We start from the raw sequence: 18,845 nt of genomic DNA, 5'->3' as shown, positions 1-18,845 counted from the left end.
CCGTATCATCCACAGACAAATGGGCAAGCTGAAGTCTCTAACAGAGAACTAAAAAGAATCCTAGAACGGACTGTGATAGCCCGAAGAAAGGATTGGGCAAAGAGCTTGGATGATGCTCTGTGGGCATACAGAACAGCATTCAAGACTCCTATAGGAACCTCCCCATACCAACTGGTGTATGGGAAGGCCTGCCATTTGCCTGTGGAACTGGAACATAAAGCCTACTGGGCAACCAGATTCCTAAACATGGATGCACAGTTAGCTGGTGAAAAAAGACTGCTCCAGCTAAATGAGCTAGAGGAGTTCAGACTCAATGCCTTTGAAAATGCAAAAATTTATAAGGAAAAGGCAAAGAAATGGCATGACAAGAAGTTGTCAACCAGAGTCTTTGAGCCAAGACAAAAAGTTCTGCTATTCAACTCTAGGCTCAGACTGTTTCCAGGAAAACTCAAATCCCGTTGGAGGGGTCTGTATGTGATTACAGGAGTGTCACCATATGGGTATGTTGAGCTTCAGGATATTGATTATGATAAAAAGTTCATTGTTAATGGATAGAGAATCAAACATTATCTTGAAGGCAATTTTGAGCAGGAATGCTCAAAACTGAGACTTGAGTGATTCTCAGTAAAAGTCCAGCTAAAGACAGTAAAGAAGCGCTTGCTGGGAGGCAACCCAGTCATTAGGAGGTTATATGATTAGTTCTTACAGAGGCAAATATCAAAAATGAAGGAATTCACAGAGTTACAGAAGGATTCAGCTCAAAAAGCAGAGAAAATGAGCTTACTGGCGAAAAAACGCCAGTAAGGGGCATTTTGGGCGTTAAACGCCAGAATGGGTACCATTCTGGGCGTTTAACGCCAGGAATGGTGCCATTTTGGGCGTTAAACGCCAGAATGGGCACCATTCTGGGCTTTTAACGCCAGGTGTGCAGCATCCTGGGCGTTTAACGCCAGGTGTGCAGCATCCTGGGCGTTTTGAAAAACGCCCAGTGATAAAGGCTTTCTGGCGTTTAACGCCAGCCAGGGCACCTGGCTGGGCGTTAAACGCCCAAAAGGGGTAGCAATTGGGCGTTAAACGCCAGAATGGGTGCCATTCTGGGCGTTTAACGCCAGAAAGGTGGGGGGACCACATTTTTGTTTTCAACTCAATTTTTTTCAAACTTTCCTCTTTTTACCCATACTCTTCTACATAAATGCACTTCAACCTTTCATCATTCACTTTCAAATCTTCACAAATCAAAACCATTCTTCAAATCTATTTCAAATTAATCCCAAATCTTCTTCAAAAACTCACCCTTTTCTCAATTTCTTTCCATATCTTCTCAAATCTCCTTTCAAATCTCTCTTTTTTTCGAAAAAACTCTCCCCCTCACCTTATAAATTCGTGTTTGGCTTCCTCTTTTCACCACACCATTTGAATTTCCTCTTCCTCTCTCTCTCTTCTCTTCTTTCTTCTCTTTTTGCTTGAGGACAAGCAAAACCTCTAAGTTTGGTATGCTTTTCCGTGATCACTAAGCCAAGATTCATCAAGATCATGGCTCCTAAGGGAAAACAAACCAACTCAAGAGGAAAGAAAGAGACTAATCCAAAGAATCTTTGGAATCAAGAGAAGTTCTTAACCAAAGAACATGAAGACCATTATCACAAAATAATGGGTCTGAGGTCAGTGATCCCGGAAGTTAAATTTGATCTGAAAGAAGATGAATATCCGGAGATCCAAGAGCAAATTCGAAACAGAGGATGGGAAGTTCTGACCAATCCTGAAATAAAGGTTGGAAGGAACATGGTTCAGGAATTCTACTCTAATCTGTGGCTAACAGATAAGCAGAGAATGACTGGAACTGCTTACCATACCTACAGAACCATGGTCAGAGGGAAAGTTATGTACTTCCATCTGGACAAAATAAGAGAAATCTCAAGCCAATTGCAAGAGGGTGGCTAGACTTTATTGGGCGTTCCATATTGCCCACTAGCAACCGTTCTGAGGTCACCATCAAGAGGGCAGTGATGATTCATTGCATTATGCTTGGAAAAGAAGTGGAGGTTCATCATGTGATTGCTTGTGAGATCTACACAATTGCAAATAAGAATTCCACTGAAGCCAAACTGGCTTACCCAAGCTTGATCTCCTTGCTCTGTAAAGAGGCTGGGGTGAAGATGGGAGTAGATGAGTTCATACCCATTGAACACCCAATCACCAAGAAGTCAATGGAAGGACAAGTGCAAGACAACTCTATCAAGAAGAGGGCGCAGGAATTCCTCCCTGAATTCCCAAGAATTGACTACTGGACCAGCCTAGAAGCATCTATCACCAAGCTGCAAGAGACTATGGAGCAACTGAAGGAAGAACAGCAGAATCAGAACTGCATGCTCTGCAAATTGCTAAAGGAACAAGAGAAGCAGGGACGTGAACTCCAAGAATTGAAACGCCAAAAGTTCTCCTCTCAAGCTGAGGGAGCATCCACTTCTCAAAATCAAGGTTGTTGAGTCCAAACTCTGTGAAAACCTCTATCATTAGGAGCCTATGTTTGCGTTTTTTTTCCTTTGTTTTGTTTTTATTTTTCGTTTTTTTTAGTTTCATTTTATATCTATTTTTTGAGTCTTGTTTTAATTCATAATTAATAAAATTGAAATTTTTATGCCTTAAAGATATGAATGTCCTATGAATCCATCACCTCTCTTAAATGAAAAATGCTTTAATCACAAAAGAACAAGAAGTACAGGATTTCGAAATTTATCATTGAAACTAGTTGAATTAGTTTGATGTGGTGACAATACTTTTTGCTTTCTGAATGAATGCTTGAACAGTGCATATGTATCTTGAATTTGTTGTTTTGAGAATGTTAAAAAAATTGTTGGCTCTTGAAAGAAGGAAGAAAAAGAGAACTGTTATTGAGGATCTAAAAATCATTAGATTGATTCTTGAAGCAAGAAAAAGCAGTGAAAAAAAAAGAAGAGAAGAAGAAAAGAAAAAAAAAAGAAGAAAGAAATAAAGTTGTGATCCAAGGCAAAAAGAGTGTGCTTAAGAACCTTGGACACCTCTAATTGGGGACTTTAGCAAAGCTGAGTCACAATCTGAAAAGGTTCACCCAATTATGTGTCTGTGGCATGAATGTATCCGGTGGTAATACTGGAAGACGGAGTGCTTTAGGCCACAGCCAAGACTCATACACTAGCTATGTTCAAGAATCATTATGCTCAACTAAGAGAATCAATAACACTATCTGAGTTCTGAGTTCTTATAGATGCCAATCATTCTGAACTTCAAGGGATAGAGTGAGGTGCCAAAACTGTTCGGAGGCAAAAAGCTACTAGTCCCGCTCATCTAATTGGAGCTATGTTTCCTTGATATTTTGGAGTCTATAGTATATTCTCTTCTTTTTATCCTATTTTGATTTTCAGTTGCTTGGGGACAAGCAACAATTTAAGTTTGGTGTTGTGATGAGCGGATAATTTGTATGCTTTTTGGCATTGTTTTTAGTATGTTTTTAGTATAATCTAGTTAGTTTTTAGTATATTTTTATTAGTTTTTAGCTAAAATTCACTTTTCTGGACTTTACTATGAGTTTGTGTGTTTTTCTGTGATTTCAGGTATTTTCTGGCTGAAATTGAGGGTCCTGAGCAAAAATCTGATTCCGAGACCAAAAAGGACTGCAGATGCTGTTGGATTCTGACCTCCCTGCACTCGAAGTGGATTTTCTGGAGCTACAGAAGCCCAATTGGCGCGCTCTTAACGGCGTTGGAAAGTAGACATCCTGGGCTTTCCAGCAATATATGATAGTCCATACTTTGCCCAAGATTTGATGGCCCAAACCGGCGCTCAAAGTCTCCCTCAGAAATTCCAGCGTTAAACGCCGGAACTGGCATAAAACTTGGAGTTAAACGCCCAAACTGGCATGAAAGCTGGCGTTTAACTCCAGAAAACGTCTCTACACATAAAAGCTTCAATGCTCAGCCCAAGCACACACCAAGTGGACCCAGAAGTGGATTTTTACGTCATTTACTCATTTCTGTATACCCTAGGCTACTAGTTTGCTATTAATAGGATCTTTTGACATTGTATCAGTACCTTATGACCTCATGACACTTTACACCTTTCTTTGTGTACTTTCCACGGCATGAGTCTCTAAACCCCATGGTTGGGAGGAGCTCTGCTGTGTCTTGATGGATTAATGCAATTATTACTGTTTCTCATTCAATCATGCTTGCTTCCATTCTAAGATAATACTTGTTCTTAACCCGGATGAATGTGATGATCCGTGACAATCATCATCATTCTCAACTATGAACGCGTGCCTGACAACCACCTCCGTTCTATCTTAGATTAAGTAGTTATCTCTTGGATTCTTTAATCGGAATCTTCGTGGTATAAGCTAGAATTGATGGCGGCATTCAAGAGAATCCGGAAGGTCTAAACCTTGTCTGTGGTATTCTGAGTAGGATTCAATGATTGAATGACTGTGACGTGCTTCAGACTCCTGAAGGCGGGGCGTTAGTGACAGACACAAAAGAATCACTGGATTCTATTCCGGCCTGATTGAGAACCGACAGATGAATTCCGCTATGCTGTGACAGAGCATATGCAATCGCTTTCACTGAGAGGATGGGAGGTAGCCATTGACAACGGTGAAACCCTACATACAGCTTGCCATGGAAGGAGACTTGCGTGTTTGAAGAAGAAGACAGTAGGAAAGCAGAGATTCAGAAGATGGAGCATCTCCAAACCTCAACCTATTCTCCATTACTGCAAAACAAGTAATCATTTCATGTTCTTTTGCTTTTCACAATCAATCCTGATAATTTCTGATATCCGGACTAAGATTTACAAGATAACCATAGCTTGCTTCAAGCCGACAATCTCTGTGGGATCGACCCTTGCTCACGCAAGGTATTACTTGGACGACCCAGTACACTTGCTGGTTAGTTGTGCGGGATTGCAAAAGTGTGATTGCAATTTCGTGCACCAGGTACTGAGATTGGTTTGAGGGAACCCATGACGGGTGATAAACTCCAGTTTTTAGGAGAGGTGCTATCAATATTTCCCAAGAATTTGAATGAGTGTTAGTTATAGTTTCGAGAAGGACCTTTGATTTGAATAACTTTAACAAAAGAGATGTGTTTCAAATGCTTTTATAGATTATTAAAGGAAGCCGGATTCTTATGATTTTGTTAGCTTGTTATTCCAAACTCATTTGATTTCTAGAAATGAAAGGGGTTTTTGATTGATGAGTCAAAGACTTTATAACAGCAAGTCATATAGAAATTCGAGGGTTTGAGAATAAGAAAGTAAGTTTGGAGGTTATGCTTGGAGTTGAACTGTGATTAGAGAAAATGGCTTGGCAAAGAGAGAGGATAGTGATGGAGTATGATTAAGGTGTGGTGATGATCTTTGATTGATTATAGTGATGTGGGATGATGGCTATGATTAACGATGATGGCAATATTATTGATGACATGATTTGAGATTTAATAGGGTGAGAGTTGATGAGACGATAAAAGTAAGGAACGAGGCTGTTGGTCGGCGTTAAACGAATGACCGAGACCCTCGAAGATAGAGAAATCAGAGCACGGCAACGAAAGCGCGCAGAGTAAAAGGGCCTTGGAACTGTTATGCGTTGGATATAAAGGCAGACTACGCGCACGTACTCGCAGTGATGGATGGAATTTTCGAGGGCAAAAATTTCTGTTAGGGGGGTAGAATGTAATACCCGGTCTAACCGAAATTAATTAAATATTAAGTTAAATAGGAGCGAATATGGTTGGAAGATTTGGCAATTGGAATTTGATTATTTAAATATGATATTTGGATTCAGTGAATTTTTCCGAGTCGAAAAACATAGTTTTTTACGTAAAAGCGCGCAGTAGAATTTTGACCAGTAGTACCGGCTGAGACCTGTCTGGTACTGCAGCTGAGAAAATTGATTATGAGTAAATAAGATTAAGAAATGAGGAATTATAATTAGGGGAGGTAGAAATATTTAAAGTGCGATTTAGAGCGCTAATCTTAAAGGGTTTTGGCCCAAAAATTGGGCCAACGGACAAAATAAGTGAACCGAGCCTAAGTGGGCCTAAGACCCAACATATATAAACATTAGTTATGAGCATTTCACCTTATTTTACCCTAAAAATAAGAAGAGTGGCGCTGAATTGAGAAGAGAGAAGAGAAGAGAGAAAACATAACTCTCTTTGATCTTCAAACCACCATAACTTGAGCTATGGAGCTCCGATTGACGAGCTGTTTGTGGCCACGCGTCGCTCTTCTCATCCTCTACAATTCTATCTAAGTTTTGTGGTGATTATTCCATTCATTTCTGCCCAGTTTTCGAAATTCCCCACTGTTACACGTTTTTGGGTAGTTAGTGTTGAAATCTTGTGATTTTGGGTGTTTAGGGATACTCCAATATGAATTTTAAGTGGGTTCTATCCTACTTCATATGGGCTGAGGTAAGAAGTGCTCAAACCCATGTGATTTGTCATTTTTATGAGCCCTAGGTTGATGTATATATGTGAAATTGGTTATGTTAGTGTATTTGGTGATTTTGATGCACAATTGGGAGATTGGTGTTCCTTGTGGAGCTTTGGTGAGGCTTGGAGCTAAGGGTTGGTGGAGACTTCCATAGAAGAGGCTCAATTGGTTTGGCTACAAGAGGTACGGTTTAAGTTTCATTTAAGTACCGTGTGGTGTGATAAGAATTTCTAGGCTAGATGCCCCTAGGATTAAGTTTGGATTGTGTAAATGGTTGGTGCTAATATGCATAGTTGGTATGTAATATGAATTAATGATTGGGTTGAGAATTGTGTGTCCTTGTATGCTTGGTGTATTGAGAATTTGATGTATTGGGTAATGAGTATTGATTTGTGGTTTATGCATTTAAATTGTGAAATTGGGCCGGAGGCCGAAAAAAGGTAAGGAAGGTAAGTTGATGTCTACATTGTATGATGACACAAGTGATTGGATGAATTTTCAGATAATAAATATATGAATGATTGGGTTGGTTATTGAATAATAAGGTTTGAGGAGTTGAAGTGTGGAATTTGGTAATTTTGGGTGAAATTATGTAGATGAGGTAATGTTTGGTTTTGGTTGAGATATATTATGTGGTCATATATGTGATTATGATTATTGATGCCTTGATGGTATGATGATGAATGAGAGTTATGTATGTTGTGATATATTGATGCCAGGGCATTTTGGCCAGTTTCACTGACCTTTTCTTTACTGTTTTTAGGTAATTTCATGCATTTTCTTAGGAAATAAGTTAGTTTTGGGCAAATATTCACTCAGACCTTGATTCAAGCATACATTGTGCATTTTACATTATTTCATGAGGATTTTGCATGATTTTAATGACAAATATGTATATTGCATTACCCATGATGTGGACTAGAACTTTGATGCACTCTATTGCTTGATTTCAGGACCAAAGAAAGCAAGGAATGGGAGGTAACTTGCAAAGTTAAGGAGAAAAGTGATTGCCAAAAACACTCTCAAAAGCCATCAATGCCCACGTTAAAGAGTCACGTTAACTAAGTTAACGTGAACTCTAACGTGGAGAAGAGAAGTTGAGCCAACGTTAGTGACACTTAACATTATCACTAACGTTGGCAATTGCTCACAAATGGCCACGTTAGAAGCCACGTTAACCTAGTTAACGTGGCCTCTAACGTTAAAGGGGGAAGAGAAGCCAACGTTAATGACACTCAACATTGTCACTAACGTTGGCCTAAGGTGAAAAGAGCCACGTTAACTCCCACGTTAACTTGGTTAACGTGGGAGCTAACGTAAGAGATGGAGAGTTGTCGACAACGTTAGTGACACTCAACATTGTCCCTAACGTTGGAGCAACCACACAAACCCCAAGAGCCATGTTAACTTCCACGTTAACTTGGTTAACGTGGAAGCTAACGATGAGGAATGAAGAATGAGCCAACGTTAGTGACACTCAACATTGTCACTAACGTTGGGATGGCTAAGAATGGCCACGTTAGACGCCACGTTAACCTAGTTAACGTGGACTCTAACGTGAGACCTAGGGGCACACTTGAATGTTAGTGACAATGTTGAGTGTCACTAACGTTCTCCAAGGCTAACAAGGCAACGTTAAAAGCCACGTTAACCCAATTAACGTGAGCTTTAACGTGAAGCAAGAAGGGGCACACTTGAACGTTAGTGACAATGTTGAGTGTCACTAACGTTCTCAAAGGCTAGCATGGCAAAGTTAAAAGCCACGTTAACCCAGTTAACGTGGGCTTTAACGTGAGGCAAAGGGGTGCATGGCAACGTTAGTGACAATGTTAAATGTCACTAACGTTCTCGAACTTGTATTCTCATTAAATGATAAACACCCCTAACGTCTTGAGCTAAAGTCTCTGGCCACTTCACACTTTCTCTCTGCAAGTAAGCCAAGCCCAATTGAAGAAAGGAACTGCTTCAACCTCACAGATCCAGAGGCCCAAGACTTGAAGAGCTAACTAGAAGCTGAGAAGAGTAGTATATATAGGAGTAGTTTTGAAATAGAGAAGAGCTTTTGAGAGGAGCTAGGAGAGAGAACTACTCTTTGTATCTACTTTCTTTGCACTTCTAGCTTTATCATGTATTCTCCATCTTTGATTTTGATTTCTAGAGCTATGAACAACTGAACCCCTTTCATTGGGTTAGGAAGCTCTGTTGTAATTTGATGGATCAATACTAATTTTCTTATTCTTCTTCTATCTTTCCTTATTTTACTTGAAAGCTTTCGATCTTCATCCAATTGGATAGTTATCTTGGAAAAGAAGCTATTCAAACATGGATCTCTTCAGATCCTTGAAAGAGGAATGAAGTAGCTAGAAATGCTTTCTCATGCTGGACCAAATTGAGTGTGGATGGGTATGTGGCTATAACCCTCTAAGCATTTGATTTGGGAAGTGCATGTGGTATAATCAGTGACCACACTTCATCTCTTCTCATGAGCAATTGACCAAGGAATTGGCTATTGATCAAGTTTTGAGAGATTGAATTGCAAGAAATTGTGATTCAATCACTTAAGATTGCCAAGGAGATCAATGAGTGCATTGATTGAGGAGAGATGAAAATAAAATTGATCCGGAGAATGCAACATCTCCTAAGCCCAATGAACTCCCCATTTCTGATCTTACCCATTCTCTTTAATTTCTGCAATTTACCTTTATGAGCAATTCCCCCATTCCCCTTTACAATTCTTCTATTTACTTTCAGTCATTTACTTTCTCGCCATTTTAATTTCTGCAATTATCAACTATATTCATGGATTCGCTCAACTAGATCATTCCTCTAATTAAAGTTGCTTGATCAATCAATCCCTGTGGGATTCGACCTCACTCTATTGTGAGTTTTTACTTGACGACAAATTCGGTACACTTGCCGAATGGGAATTTGTTGAGAGACAAGTTTTACCCCCGATCAAGTTTATGGCGCCGTTGCCGGAGATTGATTGTGCATCGACAATGATTACATTAGAGGATCACTAGATTGAGCATTTGTATTTTGTTTGATTTAATTTTCTGTTTGGTTAATTTGCTTTCCGTCTTAGTTTAATTCTTCCCCTCCCCTGTTTCTTAGTTTTTCTTTGCTATTTACAATTCAGTTCACTAACCCACTAACTATTTGATATATTGCATCACTGACACTAACAAGTAATTCTAACAAGATACTTTCTGCATTGCTTTTCTTGCTTGTACTCTGTTGGTCGTATGACAGGGAGAAAAAGCGGAGCTTCAACTTCCTTTGAATCTGAACCTAAGAGAACCTTCTTAAGATTAAGAAGGGAGGCAAAAGAAAAACGTGTAGTGGGTGCTGAAGAAGAAGAGGAACATTTGGAAGAATACTTTGAAACAACCATGGAGGACCATCGCGAGGAAAAGGTGCACAACCATGGTGGAGGAGGTAGAGCAAATCCTGGTGGGGAAGATAGAAGAGTCTTAGGCTCTTACATTAACCCAAACCCAGGGAACTGCGAAAGTAGCATCCAAAAACCAACCATCCATGCCAACAACTTTGAACTAAAGCCACAGCTCATCACCCTCGTTCAGAACAATTGCTCGTTCGGAGGAGGTGTTCATGAAGACCCCAACCAACACTTAAACACATTCCTGAGAACATGTGACACAGTGAAGTCCAATGGCGTTCAACCTGACGCCTATAGACTGTTATTGTTCCCATTCTCTCTCAGAGACAACGCAACCAAGTGGTTGGAGTCTTTTCCAAAGGAGAGCTTAACAACTTGGGATAATGTTATGAACAAATTCTTAGCAAGATTTTACCCCCCTCAACGAGTCAATCGGCTGAGAGCTGAGGTCCAAAATTTCAGGCAACAAGATGGTGAGACTCTATATGAAGCATGGGAGAGGTTTAAAGACCTAACAAGGAGATGTCCATCTGATATGTTCAATGAATGGGTGCAGCTGCACATCTTCTATGAAGGACTGTCATATGAATCTAAGAAGGCCGTAGACCATTCATCCGGAGGTTCTTTAAACAAGAAGAAGACCATTGAGGAAGCCATAGATGTCATTGAAACTGTAGCTGAGAATGACTACTTCTATGCTTCCGAAAGAGGGAACACTAGAGGAGTAATGGAGATGAACAATGTAGATGCTCTGCTTGCTCAAAACAAGCTAATCACCAAGCAGCTAGCTGACCTCACCAAGAAGATGGAGAGAAGTCAAGTGGCAGCAATCACCACTTCAACTCAAGAGGGAGCAAGTGAAGAGGAAGAAGGCACTCAGGAGCAAGCCAACTACATTGGGAATTCACCTAGATACAACCATGATCCATACTCTAAGACCTACAACCCTGGATGGAGGAATCACCCAAACTTTGGGTGGGGTAATCAACAAGACCAAGGCCAAGACCAGAGACGTCACAACCCCAACAACAATACAGCCCATTTCTTATTTAATGACCAAATCTCTAAAATTGAAACCCTGCTTGAAAGCATATGCAGAGACATCCAAGACAGTAAAGCATTCCGAGAGGAAGTGCAATCAAATATGCAGAACCAAGATGCTGCCATTGAGAAGCTTGAAACACAAGTTGGTTACCTATTTAATCAGACTTCTGGCAACAACAGAAGTAAAAAGGAGGAGTGTCAAGCTATCACTCTAAGGAGTGGGAAGGAACTGAAGGGATTTGATCAGAAGAAACTAGAAGAAGAGTCAATTGACGAAGGAGAAAGGCAAGATGGAGATCAGAGCCCGACTTCTAAAAGTCAAAAAGAAGAAGGAAAGCTGAAGCCGGATGTCCCGAGAGTTCCATACCCTCAGCAATTGAAGAAAAAGGGGGATGACAACCAATTTTTGAGATTTTTAGAAATCTTCAAAAAGCTACAAATCAACATACCCTTTGCTGATAGAACAAATGCCTCTCTATGCCAAGTTCTTAAAGGAGCTCATGACTAAGAAGAGAAGCTGGAAGAACAACGAAACTGTGATACTGACCGAAGAATGCAGTGCTATCATTCAGCACAAATTACCCCAGAAATTGAAGGATCCAGGGAGTTTTCAGATCTCCTGTGTCATAGGTGAGATCACGGTAGAGAAGGCTCTTTGTGACCTAGGAGCCAGCATCAATTTGATGTCAGTAACTATGACGAAGAAGATGAAGATCGAAGAGGCTAAACCAACAAAGATGGCCCTACAATTGGCAAACCGATCATTCAAGATCCCTCACGGCATAGTAGAGGATTTGTTGGTAAAGGTGGGAGAGTTCATATTCCCAGCAGATTTTGTGGTCCTAGATATGCAAGAGGAACCCAAGGCTTCCATTATCCTGGGGAGGCCCTTCTTGGCCACTGCAGGAGCTGTCATTGACGTCCAAAAAGGTGACCTCACCTTGAGATTACACAATGAAGAGATGACCTTCAACGTATTCAAGGCCATGAGTTACCCACCAGAGCAATTCAGGGAATGCATGAGGTTAGATACGCTTGAGGAAGAAGTACATGAGGACTTTGAGGAAGAAGAACCTGAAGAGCTAGAAAGGGTAGTAGGGGAGGAATATGAATCAAGTGAAGAGGTTGCAGCAACAGAAATTCATACACAAGAAGCGCCCAAGGTGGAAAATCAAAAGTCAGAGGCACCAAAGCTTGAGCTCAAAGCACTGCCACCTACTCTCAAATATGCATATTTGGGGAAAAACGGAAGTTACCCAGTAACCATAAGCTCATCCCTCAACCAGGATCAAGAGGATGAACTACTCAAAGTACTGCGGCGGCACAAGGATGCCATTGGATGGACTCTTGCTGACCTAAAAGGAATAAGCTCAGCCATATGCATGCACAAGATACTGCTAGAAGAAGATGCCAAACCATCCATTCAATCTCAAAGGAGGCTGAACCCAATTATGAAAGAGGTGGTGCAGAAAGAGGTTATGAAGTTATGGCAGGGAGGGGTGATATACCCTATCTCAGACAGCACATGGGTCAGCCCTGTACATGTTGTCCTAAAGAAGGGAGGAATAACTGTAGTTCCGAATGAGAGGAAAGAATTAATTCCTACAAAGACCGTCACTGGATGGCGGATGTGCATAGATGATGAGCGGATAATTTGTACGCTTTTTGGCATTGTTTTTAGTATGTTTTTAGTATGATCTAGTTAGTTTTTAGTATATTTTTATTAGTTTTTAGTTAAAATTCACTTTTTTGGGCTTTACTATGAGTTTGTGTGTTTTTCTGTGATTTCAGGTATTTTCTGGCTGAAATTGAGGGACCTGAGCAAAAATCTGATTCAGAGACTAAAAAGAACTGTAGATGCTGTTGATTCTGACCTCCCTGCACTCGAAGCGGATTTTCTGGAGCTACAGAAGCCCAATTGGCGCGCTCTCAACGGCGTTGGAAAGTAGACATCCTGGGCTTTCCAGCAATATATGATAGTTCATACTTTGCCCAAGATTTGATGGCCCAAACCGGCGTTCAAAGTCACCCTCAGAATTCCCAGCGTTAAACGCCGGAACTGGCACAAGAATGGGAGTTAAACGCCCAAACTGGCATAAAAGCTGGCATTTAACTCCAAGAAGAGTCTCTACACGAAAATGCTTCAATGCTCAGCCCAAGCACACACCAAGTGGGCCCGGAAGTGGATTTTTATGTCATTTACTCATCTCTGTAAACCCTAGGCTACTAGTTCTCTATAAGTAGGACCTTTTACTATTGTATTTTCATCTTTGGACATTTAGTTCTTAGATCACTTTGGGGAGGCTGGCCATTCGGCCATGCCTAGACCTTGTTCTTATGTATTTTCAACGGTGGAGTTTCTACACACCATAGATTAAGGTGTGGAGCTCTGCTGTACCTCGAGTATTAATGCAATTACTATTGTTCTTCTATTCAATTCCGCTTGTTCTTGTTCTAAGATACCACTTGTTCTTCAACTTGATGAATGTGATGATCCGTGACACTCATCATCATTCTCACCTATGAACGTGTGCCTGACAACCACCTCCGTTCTACCTTAGATTGGGTGGATATCTCTTGGATTCCTGATACACGATGCATGGTTGATCGCCTGACAACCGAGCGCTCGCCTGACAAACGAGCCAGCCATTCCGTGAGATCAGAGTCTTCGTGGTATAGGCTAGAACTGATAGCGGCATTCAAGAGAATCCGGAAGGTCTAACCTTGTCTGTGGTATTCTGAGTAGGATTCAATGATTGAATGACTGTGACGAGCTTCAAACTCCTGAAGGCGGGGCGTTAGTGACAGACGCAAAAGAATCACTGGATTCTATTCCGGCCTGATTGAGAACTGACAGATGGATAGCCGTGCCGTGACAGGGTGCGTTGAACATTTCCACTGAGAGGATGGGAGGTAGCCACTGACAATGGTGAAACCCTTGGATAAGCTTGCCATGGAAAGGAGTAAGAAGGATTGGATGAAGACAGTAGGAAAGCAGAGAGACGGAAGGGATAAGCATCTTCTTACGCTTATCTGAAATTCCCACCAATGAATTACATAAGTATCTCTATCTTTATCTTTATGTTTTATTCGTATATCACCCATATTCATTTGAGTTTGCCTGACTAAGATTTACAAGGTGACCATAGCTTGCTTCATACCAACAATCTCTGTGGGATCGACCCTTACTCGCGTAAGGTTTATTACTTGGACGACCCAGTACACTTGCTGGTTAGTTGTGCAAAGTTGTGTTTATGCCATGGTATTGAACACCAAGTTTTTGGATTCATTACCGGGGATTATTTGATTTGTGAAAAGTATTGATCACAATTTCGCGCTATCAAGTTTTTGGCGCCGTTGCCGGGGATTGTTGAGTTTGGACAACTGACGGTTCATCTTGTTGCTTAGATTAGGTATTTTTTTTTCGGAATTCTTGAAGATGAATTCTAGTGTTTCAAGATGATCTGTTGAAGTCTGGCTGGCTGTGAAGCCATGTCTAATTTCATTGGACCGAGGTTTCAACTTATCATCACAAGAGCATATTGATTTCTATCAATCTTGCTGTTGGAGCAGTGATCTGCTAAGGCTTGGCTAGCCATTGGCCATGTCTAGTGTTTTGAACCGAAGCTTTCTTTGAAAGCTTGGCTGGCTGTGAAGCCATGTCTAATTCCTGGACCGGAGTCTTAGACTAAACATTGCATGATTCCTGGAATTTTCATTAAGAATTTTGATACCTTTATTTTCTTTTCCACTTAATTTTCGAAAAAAGCACAACAAAAATTTACAAAATCATAAAAACCAAAAATATTGTATGTTTCTTGTTTGAGTCTAGTGTCTCATTTTAAGTTTGGTGCCAATTGCATGTTTCTATTCTTCTTGCATTTTTCGAACTCATGCATGTTTCTTCATTAATCTTCAAGTTGTTCTTGATGATTTCCTACTCTGATCTTTGAATTCTCTTGACTTGAGTGTTTATGTGTCTCATATGCATTCTCATTAGTGTCAGTAGTATACAAATTGCTAAGTTTGGTGTCTTGCATGCATTATTATTTGATTTTAGTTGCATTTTGATTATTAAAAAAATCCAAAAATATTTTTAATTTGTGTCTTTTCAAGTCAATAATACAGAGAATTGAAGATTCAGAACATACAGCAGAGGAATTATACAGAAAAAGCTGGGCGTTCAAAACGCCCAGTGAAGAAGGACAGACTGGCGTTTAAACGCCAGCCAGGGTGCCTGGTTGGGCGTTTAACGCCCAAAAGGGTAGAGTTTTGGGCGTTAAACGCCAGAATGTGCACCATTCTGGGCGTTTAACGCCAGGATGGCACAAGAGGGAAGATTTTGTTTTCAATGCAAATTTTTTTCAAGTCATCAAAATTTTTCAAAATCAAATCTTTTTCAAATCATATCTTTTCAATCAAATCTTTTTCAAAATCAATTTCTTTCTATTTTTAAGGATACTTGCTATCAATTAATGATTTGATTCAACATTTCAAGTATGTTGCCTTTTCTGTTGAGAAAGGTTTAATGTTTGAATCATATCTTTTCTTTTTAGCCAAGTTATTAATTTTTAAAATCAAATCTTTTTAAAATGTTTTTCAAATCATATCTTCTCAATCACATCTTTTTAAAAACCAATCATATCTTTCTAACCACATCCTTTTCAAAATAGTTTTCAATCAAATCTTTTTGATTTCTAATTTCAAATTCTTTTTCAAAAATCACTTGATTTCTTTCCCACTTTTATTTTCGAAAATCAATTAGTGTTTTTCAAAATGTTTTCAAAATCTTTTACCTAATTTTCGAAAATTACTTCCCCTCTTCTCACATCCTTCTGTTTATGGACTAACACTATTCCTTAATGCACAATTCGAACTTCATCTTCTTTGATAAGTTCAAATTTTCTACTCTGCCTTCTATTTTTCTTTTCCTCTGACACCTCAAGGAATCTCTATACTGTGACATAGAGGATTCCATATTTTCTTGTTCTCTTCTCTTTCAAATGAGCAGGAGCAAAGACAAAAGCATTCTTGTTGAGGCTGACCCTGAACCTGAAAGGACCTTGAAGCGAAAGCTAAGAGAAGCCAAGGCACAACTCTCTGTAGAGGACCTAACAGAAATCTTCAAAGAAGAAGAACCCATGGCAGCCGAAAACAACAACAATGCCAACAATGCAAGGAAGGTGCTGGGTGACTTTACTGCACCTACTCCCGACTTCTATGGGAGAAGCATCTCTATCCCTGCCATTGGAGCAAACAACTTTGAGCTTAAGCCTCAATTAGTTTCTCTAACGCAACAGAATTGCAAGTTCCATGGACTTCCATTGGAAGATCCTCATCAGTTCTTAGCTGAGTTCTTGCAAATCTGTGACACTGTCAAGACTAATGGGGTTGACCCTGAGGTCTACAGACTTATGCTATTCCCTTTTGCTGTAAGAGACAAAGCTAGGACATGGTTGGACTCACAACCTAAAGAAAGCCTGAACTCTTGGGAAAAGCTAGTCAATGCCTTCTTGGCAAAGTTCTTTCCACCTCAAAAATTGAGTAAGCTTAGAGTGGAAGTCCAAACCTTCAGACAGAAGGAAGGAGAATCCCTCTATGAAGCTTGGGAAAGATACAAACAATTGATCAGAAAGTGTCCCTCTGATATGCTTTCTGAATGGAGCATCATAGGTATTTTCTATGATGGTCTGTCTGAACTGTCCAAGATGTCTTTGGATAGCTCTGCTGGAGGATCTCTTCATCTGAAGAAGACGCCTACAGAAGCTTAAGAGCTGATTGAAATGGTTGCAAATAACCAATTCATGTACACTTCTGAAAGAAATCCTGTGAACAATGGGACTAATCAGAAGAAAGGAGTTCTTGAGATTGACACTCTGAATGCCATATTGGCTCAGAACAAAATATTGACTCAGCAAGTCAATTTGATTTCTCAAAGTCTGTCTGGAATGCAAAATGCACCAAGCAGTACTAACGAAGCTTCATCTGAAGAAGAAGCTTATGATCCTGAGAACCCTACAATAGAAGAGGTGAATTACATGGGAGAACCCTATGGAAACACCTATAATCCCTCATGGAGAAATCATCCAAATCTCTCATGGAAGGATCAACAGAGACCTCAACAAGGTTTCAACAACAATAATGGTGGAAGAAACAGGTTTAGCAATAGCAAGCCTTTTCCATCATCTTCTCAGCAACAGACAGAGAGTTCTAAGCAGAATACCTCTGACTTAGCAACCATGGTCTCTGATCTAATCAAAACCACTCAAAGTTTCATGACTGAAACAAGGTCCTCCATTAGAAATTTGGAGGCACAAGTGGGTCAGCTGAGCAAGAAAATTACTGAACTCCCTCCTAGTACTCTTCCAAGCAATACAGAAGAAAATCCGAAAGGAGAGTGCAAAGCCATCAACATGGCGGAATTTGTTGAGGAGGAAGAGGCAGTGAACGCCACTGAGGAAGACCTCAATGGACGTCCACTGGCCTCCAATGAGTTCCCCAATGAGGAACCATGGGAATCTGAGGCTCAAAATGAGACCATAGAGGTTCCATTGGACTTACTTCTGCCATTCATGAGCTCTGATGAGTATTCTTCCTCTGAAGAGGATGAGTATGTCACTGAAGAGCAAGTTGCTAAATACCTTGGAGCAAGCATGAAGCTAAATGACAAGTTATTTGGAAATGAGACTTGGGAAGATGAACCCCCTTTGCTCACCAAGGAACTGGATGACTTGTCTAGGCAGAAACTGCCTCAAAAGAGACAGGATCCTGGGAAGTTTTCAATACCTTGTACCATAGGCACCATGACCTTCAAGAAGGCCTTGTGTGACTTAGGGTCAAGTGTAAACCTCATGCATCTCTCTGTAATGGAGAAGTTAGGGATCTTTGAGGTGCAAGCTGCAAAAATCTCACTAGAGATGGCAGACAATTCAAGAAAACAAGCCTATGGACTTGTAGAGGATGTTCTGGTAAAAGTTGAAGACCATTGCATCCCTGCTGATTTCATAGTCCTAGAGACTGGGAAGTGCATGGATGAATCCATCATCCTTGGCAGACCCTTCCTAGCCACAGCAAAGGCTGTGATTGATGTTGATAGAGGAGAATTGATCATTCAAGTGAATGAAGAATCCTTTGTGTTTGAGGCTCAAGGATATCCCTCTGTCATCATGGAGAGGAAGCATGAAGAGCTTCTCTCAAAACAGAGCCAAACAGAGCCCCCACAGTCAAACTCTAGGTTTGGTGTTGGGAGGCCACAACCAATTTCTAAGTTTGGTGTTGAACCCCCACATTCAAACTCTAAGTTTGGTGTTAGGAGGTTCCAACATTGCTCTGAGCATCTTTGAGGCTCCATGAGAGCCCACTGTCAAGCTACTGACATTAAAGAAGCGCTTGTTGGGAGGCAACCCAATGTTATATTTTATCTATTTTCCTTTGTTATTTTATGTTTTCTGTAGGTTGATGATCATGAGAAGTCACAAAATCAATGAAAAAAGCAAAAACAGAATGAAAAACAGAAAGAAAAATAGCACACCCTGGAGGAAGAACCTACTGCCGTTTAAACGCCAGTAAGGCTAGCAGATGGGCGTTTAACGCCCAGTCTGGCACCATTCTGGGCGTTTAACGCCAGAAAGGGGCACCAGACTGGCGTTAAACGCCAGAAAAGGGCAAGCACTTGGCGTTAAACGCCAGAAATGGGCACCAGCCCGGCGTTTAACGCCAGAATTGGCTCAAAACGCATTTTTGCTTGCCATTTGGTGCAGGGATAACTTTTTCTTGACACCTCAGGATCTGTGGACCCCACAGGATCCCCACCTACCCTACCACTCTCTCTCTTCTTCACCACTCACATCCATCCTTCATAAAACCCCACCTACCTCACCCTTCAAATTCAAACCGCTTTCCCTCCCAAACCCACCCTTACATGACCAAACCATGA

At 40.6% G+C, this 18,845-nt stretch overlaps 1 non-coding gene across 1 annotated transcript; it reads right to left on the bottom strand.

Moving 5' to 3' along the window:
* Positions 1-16,455: 16,455 nt before the first annotated feature.
* On the bottom strand, positions 16,456-16,563 carry LOC112763770 (small nucleolar RNA R71). The gene has a single exon (XR_003182934.1). It is a non-coding gene; the product is annotated as a small nucleolar RNA R71 (small nucleolar RNA).
* Between the last annotated feature and the right edge of the window lie 2,282 nt (positions 16,564-18,845).

Source organism: Arachis hypogaea, chromosome 2 (assembly GCF_003086295.3).
Source record: "Arachis hypogaea cultivar Tifrunner chromosome 2, arahy.Tifrunner.gnm2.J5K5, whole genome shotgun sequence".
Classification (NCBI taxonomy): domain Eukaryota; kingdom Viridiplantae; phylum Streptophyta; class Magnoliopsida; order Fabales; family Fabaceae; genus Arachis; species Arachis hypogaea.
This window is presented reverse-complemented; position numbering and strand designations above follow the sequence as displayed.